We start from the raw sequence: 17601 nt of genomic DNA, 5'->3' as shown, positions 1-17601 counted from the left end.
TGATTACCTCATAGAAGTCAAGGGAAAACGTAAGCTTTATCATATCAACATCCTTAAGAAATATTACCGAAGAAATTCGGTTAACTGCCTGAATAACTTTGATGTAGTTTTTCCACACAAATTAGATAAGACAACTGAGGAGTGTAAGGTGTGCGTAATTGACGCCTCTAACGTAGACTATGACAGAGAACTACATGACTTGGTGACTCTTGACCACTCGGGTGCAACAAACATTAATATTAACGATTCTTTGGATGACCATAAGAAACATGAACTACTTCAATGTGTGAGTAACTTCTCGGACGTTTTTATTGATATTCCAGATGTCGCCTCCACGGTAGTCCATAAGATTGACTTAGTGGCAATATAAACACAAATGCAGTATAATGTGATCCTTTATTGACTACGTTTCGCCCACACAGTGGGCTTTTTCAAGTCACAAACAGAACTACCTGGGGTGGAAGGAACGCGAGTATTTATAGTCCGGCTGAGGTCTGGTGAAGAATGCTGCATCTGATGATGTACCGAGTGGGGTTGTAGAGTCTAAAAACTTGGGTAGCTTGGAAAGGAGATTGGATAAGTTTGTGAGCAGACCTTCTACAGTGTTCTTATGTGGGATAGCGATGAAGAAGTTTCTTGGCAAGTGGTTCAGCTATGTTATAGAAGCCACTAGTGGCTTTGTATAGGGGAGTGTGAGGGAAAAGTTCAACAGATAGGAGTATTATTATTATTATAATCAAGGGGGAAGCGCTAAACCCGGAGGATTATACAGCAACAGATAGGAGTAGGGACCGAGTATATGGTAACGATAGTTTGATTGCCGGCTGCTTGTTAAGGTAGGGTAAGTCTAGCTCACGCTATCCCCCCCTTTCTCCCCACCCCGAAAGGTGACGTGTGGGGCTCCGGCCAAACAGTAATCACTCTACTCACAGCTCCCAGCACAACTGTAAGTAAAAGCCTCTGCTCTTATTCTAGTGGATATTAGTTGAAAGCTTCACTTTTGACCAAATAATAAACTTAGTCCTTTCAGTTTTAAGCTCCACATGAGACTTTTAAGATAATCACCACCTTTTTTAAGTATCTTACACTTATCATGGAGAGTGATTTCTTAAGTAGCTTGGAATAACAGATCGGGTCACCTGCCAACCAACGAGAAGTGTTGAAGGAAAAGAACTTTTGCAAAAGTCTGGAGACGTCACTTTTTGGATCTACCTACCTGATTAACTGTAGGCGACAGCAGACAACAACCCCTCATCTTTGTAGTGGTAAATAACCTGCTGTCCTGTCATCTGGACTGACTATTCAAGGCTATAGACTCTGTGAAGAACTAGTCGTTGGGTTGTCACCAACACCTGTGACCCCCCCCCCACATCATCAGTAACGGCTACAAGACGGTGTCAACCTCCACCAAGACACCCCAGTATAACTGTATATATTAGCGTTGAATTCAAATGTCATTTTTTCATTTTATTTTTCATTTTTCTTTCAAATAGGATACGCCTTCATGTTTCACTGTTTTATCTTTGCATTAATAAACAATGAAGTGTTTATCTTTGTGAATTATTATTTCTTTTTCTATTCATTAATTTTCCTGAGGAGGAGCCAGCCTTGGTAATACTGTCTGAAGCTGTTACAGGGCTGAGTAAGCCTTCACAGAGACCACAATACAGAGACCACCATACAGTACCTCATGGTCAAGCTCCTCAATGGCAAGGTAAAAATACTCTAATAAACATGGTCGTATTTGCCTTCAGTGCTTTAGATCTCAAAATGAAATGTCTGCAGGACAGCAGTTAGTCCCAAATACAAGCTCTACTCACCTATGCCATTTCCGGTCAGGTGGCACAGTAAACTTTCCGACCTGAAAAATTTCCTCCAACTTGTTAGAGTTGGTATTGACATCCCGGGTTTATACAGGCAACCAGTTACATTATGCAGGTAGCAGTGTATCCACTTCATAGCACCGCTAGAGTGCTGAAGTTGTCTGGTGCATTGAATCTTTTAAGTACAGTATTTTGCTGCCGTGTTCAGCATTATATATGGGTGACGACTGCCCCGTATTCTGGGATTAAAATCATTCTTTGAAGTTACATACAATTTCCCTATACACAGCTCATTTATAGAAATCATATATTTCACAAAGTATATGTGCATGGAGTTTTAAATGAATTCACTGGCCCTGACGCCAAGAAGTCATCACACAAAGTTCCGGGATTAACAGAGGTCTCAATACCAGAGTTTTCGCCAACGGAGGCTGTGACGCTGGTATAAAGCATTACAGACGCAATGAAATACGATAATGAGCAATCAGGTCATGGCATGAGCTCGGATTTGATTGCCTGTTTGATGGGAAGCATATGCGGTCTCGCGCCCCGTCAAGAGATCAACTCTCATGTCCCAGCCTCCAAAAACTCAAAAATAATATTTCTTAGTGATGCGGATCCTGTCGTCAGTATAATAATTAATTAAAAGACAATCGCTTGCGTATGCTAGCGAACAGATCGTCTCGACACTGGCGTAGTAAATGAGTGCGCTACTTATTGTATAATTCACTCCGTTACGCAAATGTGGAAGGCTACGCTGCCTGCTAAGAGGTAAAATCAATTATGGATAATTAAATATGGCCTTGTGCCTCCAAAAGGTATTCAGCATCAGATATGATGATGGAGGAACTTATGTGGAGAAGACATTGCAAGAGATTGACAAGAACTTTTATTGGGCACATATAATAATAGTTGGACGGCCCATGTCAGGATGTGTCAATTGTCAAATTATAGTAAAATCTGGATGTCAAATCAAACTGACTCCATTGTTTCATATATCAACGTTTGGTAAGCAATGCTCAAGATTGCTTACTGATTGTATTTGTTCCTTACCATAGCAGTGACTGGTACACATAATGTGCACCTCTACATTTTACGACTCACTTGCGATGGTCTCACACCTCACTGGTTCGTCAGGATAGAGCCCATGTGACTGCAACTGACGCCTTCCAACCATGTGACTGTGACTGACGCCTACCAACCATGTGACTGTGACTGACGCCTTCCAACAATGTGACTGTAACTGACGCCTTCCAACCATGTGACTGTGACTGACTGACGCCTTCCAACCATGTGACTGTGACTGACGCCTTTCATCCATGTGACTGTGACTGACGCCTTCCAACCATGTGACTGAGACTGAGACTGACGCCTTCCAACCATGTGACTGTGAATATCAAATCGTATACAATACCGACAGGTTGGTAGGTAAGACACAGACAAAATTTAGGCAACTTTATTCTGAAACGTTTCGCCTACACATTAGGCTTCTTCAGTCGAGTACAGAAAGTAGGCAGGAGCAGTAGAGATGTGAAGACGATGTAATCAGTCCATCACCCTTGAAGTCGTAGATTTGAGGTTGTCAGTCCCTCAGCCTGGAAAAATTCTGTTCCAAAGTCTGGAACTAACTGAAGATCAAGCAAACGAACGAACGAAAGTTCAGGTAAGATCCCAAAAAGGATGAGCGGGGAAGACGGGACAGACAAAGAATAGTGCTCGAGAAGAGTGTTCTTAGTCGTAGAAATAGAGCCGGGGCTAAACCCAGCAGCGAAGGCGATCGTGGGACAGATATTGAGAAGAGAAATTCAGGCTCTTCTGTTGGGACTCCGGTGGGGTGAGCGGGGAGGAAGGGACATGCGACGTTTAGCGCTAGAGAGGAGTGTATTATTGTTATTATAATAAAATAGAAGCGCTAAGCCACAAGGGCTAGAGAGGAGTGTAGAACTGAGCCATGTCTTAACCCAAAAGCTAAGGCGAACGTGGGTCAGAGAATGGTACCTGTCAGTGAAGGTACCTCTCAGAGAATCCAAGGTTATTTGTAAATAGGGTTAGGAGCAGGATCATTCAAGGAGTAGAAAAGGTTGTGTTGGTTAGTGGGTCTGCGAATGTCTTCGTCAAGGAGAGAGGTCCAGTAGTCATGTCGTGTCTCAAGTTTCTCTATCTGTCTGTCACTGAGCGTCTTCCAGTACAGATTCAGCGCAGGGATGTCTAATTGGGCATGGAGAGACTCGCTTGTGGTGAAGTCCTCCCATCTGACATCAAGCACTCAGCGCAGCGCCTTGTTCTGGACACGCTGCAGTTTAAGTTTGTTTTAGCTGCAAGAGAGAGGGCTAGAGGAGAGTAAGTTATCAGAGGACGTATTAGGGATTTGTAGAGGTGTAGTTTGGTGCGTTGAGAGGCATGTTTCAGTTTGTAGAGGCCTGCAAGGGCCTTACTAGCTATTGCATGCCTTGAGTGAATGTGTCCGTGTAAGCGTAGAAGGTAGTCAAGATTAACGCCAAGGACAGTGACAGATTGTGTGATGGGGATGTAAGTGCGGGTGTCAGCTGTTCTGAGCTCGACAGGTAATGGAGGATCACGTTTCCTGTAGTTAAAATACGTAATGGTGGATTCAGCTGCATTGGTTTTGATCCTCCATTTTTTGTTCCCAGATGGCTATCCTGTCGACCTCATTTTGTGTTTTGCGTGTGAGTGTGTCTATATTGGCATGAGTGATAAGTTGTGTAATGTCGTCTGCATAGGCTAGTGTGATGGAGTTGTGGTATACAGGTGTTGGAATGTCGTTAGTGTATAAAATGTAGAGGGTAGGGGAGAGGACAGATCCCTGGGGTACTCCAGCATTTAGTGTGAAGTAGTCAGAGTAACAGCCTTGGAATTTGATTCTCATGGTACGACCGTCTAGGAAATTGCAGAGGAGTTTAAGAGTAGTGAGAAGCAGGTTGAAGTTAGTGCAGAGTTTGTACTTGAGCACTTCGTGCCAGTGTCAAAAGCTTTTTCAACGTCTTTTGCAACCAGGGCTGTCCTGTTTCTTTGTTTTGTATTTATGTGGATGTAGTTGAGAATGATGTTAATGGCATCCTGTGTGGATCTGTGTGTTCTAAAGCCAAACGGGCCATCAGAAAGTAGAGAGTTGTGTTCCAGGTATCTGCGAAGGCGATGATTGATGAGTTTTTCAGAGTTTTCCTATAGTTTCGAGGAGGCTGATAGGGCGATAGTTTCTAGGATCAGAGTGGTCTTTTTTGGGTTTAGGAAGGAGGATAGCAGTAGCAGCTTTGAAGAAGGAAGGGAAGTATCCAGAGGCAAGGGAGGCATTGAGGAGGTTAGTGTAGGCAGTAATGATAGAGTCAGGAAGGTGTTTTAGGATAATATGGTTTAGGCCAATGGCACCAGGAGCCTTGGGAGGAAGGTGTCTGAGGAGAGTTATAATGTCTGTGTTGGTGAAAGGAGTGTCGAATTCTTGGGAGGAGGTAAGAGAGTCCAGATGGATGTGGCTATCTGGTGTTGTTTCTTGTGTGTGTGCAGTGTTCCAGTATTCTATGTTCTTAATGTGTTGAATTACGTTAGGGTGAGGTGGGTGAGGGTGGCAGATGTTCTCCCAGATGTGTTTGAAGATGTTAGCAGCCTGCGGGTCTGAGATGTGTGTGTTGTTGTGGGTGAGGTGTTTGAATTTGTTGGTGGGAGTTGTGCCTCTGATTTTTTTGATAAAGTTCCAGAAGGCTTTAGTGTTTTTAATACACTGTTTGTCCGCTTGTTGTATGAGTTGTGACCAGTGATTGTTGTGGTCTTGGTCTAGGCTGTGCAAAATGTTGTTTCTAAGGTAAGTGAGATCTAATCGGACTTGATTAAATCTGTGAGTGTTGTAGAGGAAGCGGTTGTTGTAGCAGATAATTAGTCTTCTTGTTCTTAGTGACGGTTTGAAGGAATAACGAGTGGTGTGAGTTTTCTTTGGTATTGCGGTGTTGGCTGCTTGTGTAATGGTGTCCTGGATGAGATCAAGTTGAATATCGATGTCAGAGATAGGTTTGTTGTTGTAGTCATAGGTGAGGTTAGTATTGTCTACGTGTTGTTTGAAAGAATCCCACTCAGCGTTCTTGTAGGAGAAGGAAGGTGTGGCCGGATGAGGATAGGGTTGGAGGAGATGTGTAAGATGACTGGGATGTGATCAGAGCCTGTAATATGGCCAGGTGTGATGTAGTGTTGAAATAGAGAGCTGGCTCGGTTTGCTAGAATGATATATGGTTTGCCTTGGCCCTTGTGGTTGTAGAAGGTGTTGAAGTCTAGTCCGAGATGAATTAGGTGTTTATGGTTTGTGGAGCTGAGTAATTGGTGACCCAGTTGGTTGTTACTGGTGTGATGAAAGGCGGTGTGTTTGGCATTCATGTCATGGTGTGTTGGTGTTTACCTGGAGTTTACCTGGAGAGAGCTCCGGGGGTCAACGCCCCCGCGGCCCGGTCTGTGACCAGGCCTCCTTAGGTCAGTGTCCCAGGATGCGACCCACACCAGTCGACTAACACCTAGGTACCCATTTTACTGATGAGGAACATAGACAACAGGTGGAAAGAAACACGTCCAATGTTTCTACTCTGGCTGGGAATCGAACCCAGGCCCTCACCGTGTGAAGCGAGAGCGTTAACCACAAGGCCACCAGAGTGTAGTTGAAGATTAAGGAAAGATCGTGTATGTTGAGAATAGTGCTTGGGCGAGCATAGGTGGTGAAAAAGATAAAGGGACCAAGGTGGGTGTGTATTCTGACTGCAAGACAGTGTTGGTGAATAAAAGGGATTGGGAGAAATTCGTGTTTTATGTTGGATTTGACAAGGATGGCAACCCCATCGTGGGGATGATAGGGGGACTGTAGTGCAGTATAACCATAATGGCAGATACGTTGAGGGGCTTTGAGGCAGGTACTGTTTAGCAAAACAACAGCAAAAGAACAGCGTATTTTGAGAATGGTAGAGTTTTCGGGTCTGTAAATATCTTCAAAAGAGATTTTGTTCTTAGTACTGATGTCTTTTATTAAGTCTTCTTTGTGTCATAGGCTGTCAGGAGAGAGTAGTCTACATGTTTAGCAATGACTGTTGGTTTAGAAAGACACGTAAGCAAACACTATAACAAATTTATTAGAAAACGTTTCGGTCCTGGGACCTTGATCACTTCTAACATACAGAGGTAGAAAGACATTATATATATAGGCGGAGAGTGAGATGTGACGCACGTGACCTGAGGAATGTCATAAGAACATAAGAATGGAGAAACACTGTAGAAGGCCTACTGGCCCATGCGAGGCAGGTCCTTATCAAAACAACCTCTGAGAGTAAGACACATGTGCAACATCTGGGTATCTTTATTGTAGACGTTTCGCCATCCAGTGGCTTTATCAATACAAATTCTAGGACATAACTTGAAGACAGTAGAACTATGTGCAGAAGATGAGGTAATCAGTCCCTCAACCTAGGAGTAGGTGCGAACAGCACCATAGTCGTGGAGATTCTGAAGCAGAAGAAAGAATTCTGGCGCTTATATAGTAACGTCAGGTGAAGCAGACGAGGGCATATTCACTGGTCTGCTGCACCTGACGTTACTATATAAGCGCCAGAATTCTTTCTTCTGCTTCAGAATCTCCACGACTATGGTGCTGTTCGCACCTACTCCTAGGTTGAGGGACTGATTACCTTATGTCCTAGAATTTGTATTGATAAAGCCACTGGATGGCGAAACGTCTACAATAAAGATACCCAGATGTTGCACATGTGTCTTACTCTCATCTTGTCGGTATTATATACCATTTCGTACACAAAACAACCTCTGCCTATGATGAGGACGGGTAGACGATCAAATCATGTGACTCCTGTGTTGTTGGGTTGGTGCTGCTTAAGTATCATGTATGCTTAAGTATCATGGTATGCTTAAGTATCATGTAGTACTCCCATGTGGCGATGTTGCCACGAATACTCGCCGGGCACTTGCTATGAGTAACATCAACGTTTCCACCATAAACACTTTATCTATCAAAGACCTCACTACGAAACGCAGCCCCACACCTCTAACTTCTACAGCAGGCGTCTACGCTATCCCCTGTGGGTTCTGTCCCAAGAAATATGTAGGCGAGACAGGAAGAGATCTTGCAGTCCGCCTGAATGAGCATCGAAATGCCTCTAACAGAGACGATGTAAGGTACGCATGTGTCCTCCACAGAGACTCCACGGGGCATTTGATGAACTGGAATGAGGCACAACTCGTTCTCACCGAACCAGACCTCAGACGCCGACGGTGCCTAGAAGCCTCACTAATCGCCGTCACCGACACTATAGAACGCAACACTGGAAACTACAAAATTTCAAAAACATTGGCATACATGATACTTAAGCAGCACCAACCCAACAACACAGGAGTCACTTGATTTCATCGTCTACCCGTCCTCATCATAGGCAGAGGTTGTTTTTGATAAGGACATGCCTCGCATGGGCCAGTAGGCCTTCTACAGTGTTCCTCCATTCTTATGTTCTTATGACATTCCTCAGGTCACGTGCGTCACACCTCACTCTCCGCCTATATATAATGTCTTCCTACCTCTGTATGTTATGAAGTTGTTAAGCCCTGGCTCTATTTCTACGACTAAGAACACTCCTCTCCAGCACTATTCTTCGTCTGTCCCGTCTTCCCCGCTCATCCCCTTTGGGATCTTACCTGAACTTTCGTTCGTTCGTTCGTTCTGTATGTTAGAAGTGATCAAGGTCCCAGGACCGAAACGTTTTCTAATAAATATGTTATAGTGTTTGCTTACGTGTCTTTCTAAACCACAGCAGGCGTCTACACTATCCCCTGTGGGTTCTGTCCCAAGAAATATGTAGGCGAGACAGACAGAGATCTTGCAGTCCGCCTGAATGAGCATCGAAATGCCTCTAACAGAGACGATGTAAGGTACGCCTGTGTCCTCCGAGACTCCACGGGGCATTTGATGAACTGGAACGAGGCACAACTCGTTCTCACCGAACCAGACCTCAGACGCCGAGGGTGCCTAGAAGCCTCACTAATCGCCGTCACCGACACTATAGAACGCAACACTGGAAACTAAAAAAAAAAAAAAAAAAAAAAACTTCTAACACATTGGCATACATGATACTTAAGCAGCACCAACCCAACAACACAGGAGTCACATGATTTCATCGTCTACCCGTCCTCATCATAGGCAGAGGTTGTTTTGATAAGGACCTGCCTCGCATGGGCCAGTAGGCCTTCTACAGTGTTCCTCCATTCTTATGTTCTTATGACATTCCTCAGGTCACGTGCGTCACATCTCACTCTCCGCCTATATATATAGTCTTTCTACCTCTGTATGTTAGAAGTGATCAAGGTCCCAGGACCGAAACGTTTTCTAATAAATATGTTATAGTGTTTGCTTACGTGTCTTTCTAAACCAACTTGTCGGTATTTATTACCAAGGTTTATACCAGCAATGACTGTGCTTTTGGAGCGGTGCTCAGGAGTCCAAATAATGGTGAAGCCTGTGTTGAAACGTTTTTGTCTGGTATCGGTTGAGGTGTACGTTTCGTAGGAATGTTTGTCAAGAAGGAGTTTGAAGCCTGAGTTGGTTTTAAAGCCTTTTTGATGAGGTGCACCAGTGATTTGATATAATAAATTTTCAGGACAGATAGTGGCACCAGGATTAGAAAATTTGAGGTTTAGCGAGAAAGAATTTGATTTAGAAGAGGTAGAGGCAGGTGTGGGTGGTAGAGGGAGAGTGGAAGGGAGTTGGGAGGTGGAAGGCAATGAAGGCATCATCTAATTACGTAAAGATGAAAATAACAATCGGCTAAAATTTCAGAGTACTCAGCTAGGCAAGTACGTGTAAGTAGACACACGTACTTGCCTGGTGCAGGACACTGAGGAGGTGAACGGTAGCTTGATGGAGCACTGTATATCCTGAGCGGCAGCGAGACTGGCTGTATGGCGTGCAGTCGACAGGCGTAGAGACTTCAGGCAGCAACAGGCTTCCTGCACTTGGGGAGGCAACCACTGACGCACCATTGCTGATGGTGAAGAGGAAGACGAAGTTCCAGCAAGCACCACTCTAAGCGAAGTCTCTCCTAACACGGGGTAATCTGAGAGAGGCGAGATCGTCGATGATCAATGAACAGGCTTCGACTGTGAAGATCAAGCGAGCGAACGAAAGTTCAGGTAAGATCCCAAATGGGATGAGCGGGGAAGACGGGACAGACGAAGAATAGTGCTGGAGACGATTGTTCTTAGTCGTAGAAATAGAGCCAGGGCTTAACCCAGCAGCGAAGGCGATCGTGGGACAGATATTGAGAAGAGAAATTCAGGCTCTTCTGTTGGGACTCCTGTGGGGTGAGCGGGGAGGAAGGGACATGCGACGTTTAGCGCTAGAGAGGAGTGTAGAACTGATCCATGTCTTAACCCAAAAGCCAAGGCGAACGTGGGTCAGAGAATGGAACCTGTCAGAGAAGGTACCTCTCGGAGAATCCAAGGTTATTTGTAAACAGGGTTAGGAGCAGGATCATGCAAGGAGTAGAAAAGGTTGTGTTGGTTTGTGGGTCTGCGAATGTCTTCGTCAAGGAGAGAGGTCCAGTAGTCATGTCGTGTCTCAAGTTTGTCTGTCTGTCACTGAGCGTCTTCCAGTACAGTTTCAGCGCAGGGATGTCTAATTGGTCATGGAGAGACTCGCTTGTGGTGAAGTCCTCCCATCTGACATCAAGCACCCAACGCAGCACCTTGTTCTGGACACTCTGCAGTTTAAGTAAGTTTGTTTTTGCTGCAAGAGGTCTAGAGGAGAGTAAGTTATCAGAAGACGTATTAGGGATTTGTAGAGGTGTAGTTTGGTGCGTTGAGAGGCATGTTTCAACTTGTAGAGGCCCGCAAGGGCCTTACTAGCTATTGCATGCCTTGAGTGAATGTGTCCGTGTAAGCGTAGAAGGTAGTCAAGATTAACGCCAAGGACAGTGACAGATTGTGTGATGGGGATGTAAGTGCTGGTGTCAGCTGTTCTGAGCTCGACAGGTAATGGAGGATCACGTTTTCTGTAGTTAAAATATGTAATGCTGGATTTAGCTGCATTGGTTTTGATCCCCCATTTTTGTTCCCAGATGTTTGTTCACTGTTTGTCCGCTGGTTGTATGAGTTGTGACCAGTGATTGTTGTGGCTTGGTCTAGGCTGTGCAAAATGTTGTTTCTAAGGTAAGCGAGTTCTAATCGGACTTGATTAAATCTGTGTGTGTTGTAGAGGAAGCAGTTGTGGTAGCAGATAATTAGTCTTCTTGTTCTGAGTGACGGTTTGAGGGAATAAAAAGTGGTGTGAGTTTTCTTTGGTATTGTGGTGTTGGCTGCTTCTGTAATGGTGCCCTGGATGAGATCAAGTTGAGTATCAATGTCAGAGATAGGTTTGTTGTTGTAGTCATAGGTGAGGTTATTATTGTCTATGTGTTGTTTGAAAGCATCCCAGTCAGCGTTCTTGTAGGAGAAGGAAGGTGTGGTTGGAATGAGGATAGGGTTGGAGATGTGTAAGATGACTGGGATGTGATCAGAGCCTGTAATAGGGTCAGGTGAGATGTAGTGTTGAAATAGAGAGCTGGCTCGGTTTGCCAGAATGATGTCTGGTTTGCCATGGCCCGTGTGGTTGTAGAAGGTATTGAAGTCTGGGCCGAGATGAATTAAGTGTTTACGGTTTGTGAAGTTGAGTAATTGGTGACCAAGTTGGTTTTTACTGGTGTGATAAAAGGCGGTGTGTTTGGCATTCATGTCAGCTAGTAAGTATGTTGGTGTGTTGGTGTAGTTGAAGACTAAGGAACAATTGTGTATGTTGAGAATAGTGTTTGGGCGAGCATAGGTGGTGAAAAAGATAAAGGGACCAAGGTGGGTGTGTATTCTGACTGCAAGACAGTGTTGGTGAATAAAAGGGATTGGGAGAAATTCTTGTTTTATGTTGGATTTGACAAGGATGGCAAACCCATCGTGGGGATCATAGGGGGACTGTAGTGCAGTATAACCATAATGGCGGATACGTTGAGGGGCTTTGAGGCAGGTACTGTTTAGCAAAACAATATCTGGCCTCTCTGCTTCAAAGAGCTCGGCCAGTAGGTGCCTAATTGTATAGTAAGAACGTACGTTGACCTGAATCACTTTAAACATGATTTAATGGTTTCTTCATAGCAAAGTTAATGTTGGGGAGAAGTTTGGATTAAAGCCCGTGATAGTGGTGCCATCAGTGGATGTGTGTTTGTAGGTGTTACGGACCCGTTTCCTGGAGGGGGAGGAAGAGATGGATCTGTTTTAATGTTCCTTGGTCTGTCTGTCAGAAGTTGGGGCAGGTTTAGGTTTGAGTGGATTTTGCCTGGAGGAGGTGGAGTTGGACCTGGATGAAGTTTTCGTTGTGGTGGAGTGGGTGAAGGTAGATGCAGAGGAAGTGGAAGCTTTTGTAGGGGATGAGGAAGTGGAAGCTATGGTAAAGGATGAGGAAGTGGAAGCTTTGGTTGGGGATGAGGAAGTGGGTAAGGAGGTAGGGGGAGGGGTTGTCGTAGCAGCAGTAATAGGGGTTTTGGTGGGAGGGGTAGAAGTAGTGAAGAGGGGTAGGGGAGGAGAGCTGGTAGGTGTAGGAAGTGGGGGGGGGAGAGGGAGGAGTTAGAGGTTGTAGGGGGTTTAGAAGAGAAGCAGGAAGGAGGGATAATTAAAGAGGGAAGATTGTTAGCAGACAAGATTAGGTTAAGGACATGTGATTAGTCTGATTGGTAAGCTTGAGAGATTACCATCGCAGAGTGGGCAGCAGTGGCGAGTTGACAGTTTTGTTGTCTAGTGTGGGTGTAGGCATAGATGGAGAAGTGTTTGTAGTCTGTGTGTTTGTGTTTGAAGTGTGTAGAGTAGGAGAGGTAGACCAACTGCGTGGAGTAACCCAGGCATTGGGGGTAGGGGAGGGAGGTGCACGGAAGGGGTTGGGGAGGGAGGGAGGTTGTCTAGCTCTGAGGGTGAAGAGAATGTCTTTTCTAGAAGGGCAGGAATTTGCAACTGCAGTGTGTGACCCTCCACAGTTAGAACATTTAAGGGGGAGGTTGCAAGTGTTCCAGAAGTGGCCAGTTGCTGAACATCTGGAGCAGATTTGTGTGGAAGTGCATGAGATTTTGTCGTGGCCGAATTTGTAACATTTCAGACATTGTGTGATGGGGTGAAAGTTTAGAGTGAAGAGAGTGTTTGGAGGAATGCAGATGGTCTTGGCAAGGATTACTTGATTAAAGAGTGTAGAGGCGTCAGAAGGATTTGAACAGAGGATTTTGAGGATGGTAGAGTTTTCAGGTCTGTAAATATCGTCAACAGAGACTTTGTTCTTAGTACTGATGTCTTTGATTAAGTCTTCTTTGTCTGTGTCATAGGCATTCAGGAGAGAATAGTCCACGTGTTTTGCGATCACTGTGCATTTGGCGCGGTGCTCAGGAGTCCAAATAATAGTGAAGCCTGCGTTGAGATGTTTTTGTCTGGTCTCGGTTGAGGTGTACGTTTCGTAAGAATGTCTGTCAAGAAGGAGTTTGAAGCCTGAGTTAGTTTTAAAGACTTTCATCTGAGGTGCGCCAGTGATCTGGTACAATAAATTTCCAGGACAGATAATGGCATGATCAGATTCAGAGTATTTGAGGTTAAGCGAGAAAGAATTGGGTTTGGAAGAGGTAGAGGCAGGGTAGGCCTTAGAGGCAGGAGTAGACATAGTAGAGGCAGGTGTTGGCGGTAGAGGAGGAATGGTAAGGGGAAAGGAAGTGGAAGGCATTGAAGGCATCGTAAACTAGATGTGGCGGCCAAATCTGTGAGAATAATTGGCTAGGCAAGTACGTGTGAAGTAGACACACGTACTTGCCTGGCAATAACTTTAAAGTTTTCTTGTGGAGACCGTCGTTGGAAGAACAGGACACTGAGGAGCTGAGCTGTAGCTTGATGAAGCACTGTATGCCCTGAACGGCGTGGAGAGGCAACACTGGCTGTACGGAGTACAGACCACATGTACAGGCTGAGGCATGGAGACTTCAGACAGCAACAGGAGTGCAGAGGGAGGCTTCCTGCTCTTGGGTAAGCAGCCACCGACGCACCAATCCTGCTGGTCTAGACGAAGGTCCAGTAACCACCACTGGATGAAGAGAGGCAACACTGGCTGTGAGCGGCGAGGAGAGGCAACACTGGCTGTATGGCGTGTAGACTACACGTACAGTCTGAGGCATGGAGACTTCAGACAGCAACAGGAGTGCAGAGGGAGGCTTCCTGCCCTTGGGTAAGCAGCCACCGACGCACTAATCCTGATGGTGAAGACGAAGGTCCAGTAACCACCACTCTGAGGAAAGTCACTCTGAACACGGGGTAATTAGAGAGGCGAGATCGTTGGTCGATGAAGGTGTGTGTGTGAGTTGGTAATGAAAGATCAAGCGACAGTGTTGAGATTTAAATGCTGTCGGAAGGAGAGGTGCATAGTAGTAGTAGTGAGAATGTAGCCACTGAGAGGTCACGTCCCTCTCAGATCAAACAATTCTCACTTGAGAAAGTTGTCCAAGGTGTTTTCTCTTCTGTACCAAGATGTCATTCTGTTGCATGGGTGATGGACTGATTACATCGTCTTCACATCTCTACTGCTCCTTCCTACTTTCTTTACTCGACTGAAGAAGCCTACTGTGTAGGCGAAACGTTTCGGAATAAAGTTGCCTAAATGTTGCCTATGTGTCTTATCTGCCAACCTGTCGGTATTGTATACTATTTTGATATTCACTCTGTCAGACACTGCAACACAATGGCATTTTGGTGGAGAAGAGAAAACACCTTGGACAACTTTTTCAAGTTAAAATTGTTTGATCTGAGAGGGACGTGACCTCTCAGAGGCTACATTCTCACTACTACTACTCTGCACCTCTCCTTCCGACAGTATTTAAATCTCAACACTGTCGCTTGATCTTTCATTACCAACTCACGCACACACCTGTATACCACAACTCCATCACACTAGCCTATGCAGACGACATTACACGACTTATCACTCATGCCAATATAGATACACTCACACGCAAAACAAAATGAGGCCGACAGGATAGCCATCTGGGAACAAAAAAATGGAGGATCAAAACCAATGCAGCTAAATCCAGCATTACGTATTTTAACTACAGGAAACGTGATCCTCCATTACCTGTCGAGCTCAGAACAGCTGACACCCGCACTTACATCCCCATCACACAATCTGTCAGTGTCCTTGGCGTTAATCTTGACTACCTTCTTCGTTTACACGGACACATTCACTCAAGGCATGCAATAGCTAGTAAGGCCCTTGCGGGCCTCTACAAGCTGAAACATGCCTCTCAACGCACCAAACTACACCTCTACAAATCCCTAATACGTCCTCTGATATCTTGCAGCAAAAACAAACTTACTTAAACTGCAGCGTGTCCAGAACAAGGCGCTGCGCTGGGTGCTTGACGTCAGATGGGAGGACTTCGCCACAAGCGAGTCTCTCCATGCCCAATTAGACATCCCTGCGCTGAATCTGTACAGGAAGACGCTCAGTGACAGACAGACAGACAAACTTGAGACACAACGTGACTACTGGACCTCTCTCCTTGACGAAGACATTCGTAGACCCACAAACCAACACAACCTTTTCTACTCCTTGCATGATCCTGCTCCTAACCCTATTTACAAATAACCTTGGATTCGCTGACAGGTACCTTCTATGACAGGTACCATTCTCTGACCCACGTTCCCCATTGCTTTTGGGTTAAGACATGGCCCAGTTCTACACTCCTCTCTAGCGCTAAACGTCGCATGTCCCTTCTCCCCGCTCACCCCACCGGAGTCCCAGCAGAAGAGCCTGAATTTCTCTTCTCAATATCTGTCCCACGATCGCCTTCGCTGCTGGGTTAAGCCCTGGCTCTATTTCTACGACTAAGAACACTTGTCTCCAGCACTATTCTTCGTCTGTCCCTCTTCCCCGCTCATCCCATTCGGGATCTTACCTGAACTTTCGTTCGTTTGTTTGTTCGCTTGATTTTCAGTTAGTTCCAGACTTTGGAACAGAACTTCTCCAGGCTGAGGGACTGACAACCTCAAATCTACGACTTCAAGGGTGATGGACTGATTACATCGTCTTCACATCTCTACTGCTCCTGCCTACTTTCTGTACTCGACTGAAGAAGCCTACTGTGTAGGCGAAACGTTTCAGAATAAAGTTGCCTAAATGTTGCCCATGTGACTGTGACTGACGCCTTCCAACGATTGCGACAGATTTTATTGTCAATTCTAAAATCACAAGAAACGATAACTTTAGATGACAATTGTAATGATACCTTCAATCAACGATATCTGTCGTAACTTCATATCCATTATATCATTCTCTCTTTTTTTTTTTTACACAGGGGTTGACAAGGTTAGGCTAAGGATCCCAAGCTTTATTGACAAGCTATTTACAGGTTAAGGATTCCTAATTTTATTGACAAGCTAAGAGCTGTTACCTACATCAGCTCATTTGAAAACATTTTCATTGTTATGAGACATACAAGTAGGAAACAGGATGAAGCTGGAGCCATCTGTCGGCCAGCATTTTCATTTGACCAACTGACTTTATCTCGTTGGCATCATTATGCTGTACGAATGTGTTCCATACTCGAGTCATCCTGGGTATAGATGATCTCAGATGAAGTGATGTTCTGGAGAAGGGTACAACCAGTGTGAAATTGCTGCTTTCTGCTCGTCTTGTGGCATAAAAGCTTGTTTCTCGCTGTCCTCGAAGTGGATCCAAGTGTGGTACTTTGACAATATTGGCCTTGTACATAACAGTAAGGCTACCCACATCCCTCCTGTGTTGAAGGCTCTGCTGAAATGACAGGTCTATCTAGGATGGGTCCAGGCGAGAGATGAGACGTCTTGCTCTGTTCTCTACTCTGTCAAGCAGTCGCAGACGAGAGGGGGGGGGCAGGCAAACCAAGAAAGTGGAGCATACTCAAGGTGTGAGCGTACTTGTGCCTCATACACAATCTAGCAACCCCTACTGTGAAGCAGATGCGAGATACGGCGAAGTGCTGTAAGGTTCCTGGCTGCCTTGTTTGTTTGGAGTCAAATTTCACCCCACGGATATCAACTTCTTCTCCAGGTGCCAACACCCTCCCATTCATCCTTAGTACTGCACCAGCATTACCATTATGGTGCCTAGAGACCATCATCATCTGCGTTTTCTCAGGTGCAAATGTTACTTGCCATCTATTTCCCCAAGCTGATATAGCTCTTAGCTGGTGATTGATGTAGCTTAGAGCAGCTGGCATTTCTTCTCTTTGATAAGTGAATGTCAGTGTACAGTCGTCTGCACATGCATGGGATTCTGGGATGAGATGAAGAAGGTCGTTGAAGTAGACATTCTCTCTCTCTCTCTCTCTCTCTCTCTCTCTCTCTCTCTCTCTCTCTCTCTTACCTTCTCTCCATTGATAAACCAGGTAAGCTGAGCTGCAGGTTTGCTCTTTGACGAGGTACAGTTGAGCCTGGCTGTGTCGCCCACTCTGTAGTGAGTTCTGGAACCGTTGATGGTCGGGCCTCGCTCTGGAAGCTCTGAAAAGTTGCCAGAATAACTGTTTATCTTAAAGGAATATAAAAAATATAACAGTTTTCTTTATTACTAAGCAAAGAAGCGAGAGCTAAAGTTGGTATTAATGGAGAAACAGTGCAGGAAGTATGTGGGAACGATAGACAGCAGAGGACTTGCTACTCCACACCGAGGCTATCTGATGGGAAGCAAATTTTACCTCTATTTTGATTAGGG

General features: G+C 45.2%; 1 long non-coding RNA gene across 1 annotated transcript in view; it reads right to left on the bottom strand.

Moving 5' to 3' along the window:
• LOC138853677 (uncharacterized) overlaps positions 1 to 17386 on the bottom strand; it is a 149132-nt gene extending 131746 nt beyond the window's left edge. Inside the window, exon 1 of the long non-coding RNA XR_011392842.1 lies at positions 17257 to 17386. This is a non-coding gene — a long non-coding RNA (uncharacterized lncRNA). The remainder of the gene's footprint in view (positions 1 to 17256) is intronic.
• Positions 17387 to 17601: the final 215 nt, after the last annotated feature.

Source organism: Cherax quadricarinatus, chromosome 37 (assembly GCF_038502225.1).
Source record: "Cherax quadricarinatus isolate ZL_2023a chromosome 37, ASM3850222v1, whole genome shotgun sequence".
NCBI classification, from domain to species: domain Eukaryota; kingdom Metazoa; phylum Arthropoda; class Malacostraca; order Decapoda; family Parastacidae; genus Cherax; species Cherax quadricarinatus.
This window is presented reverse-complemented; position numbering and strand designations above follow the sequence as displayed.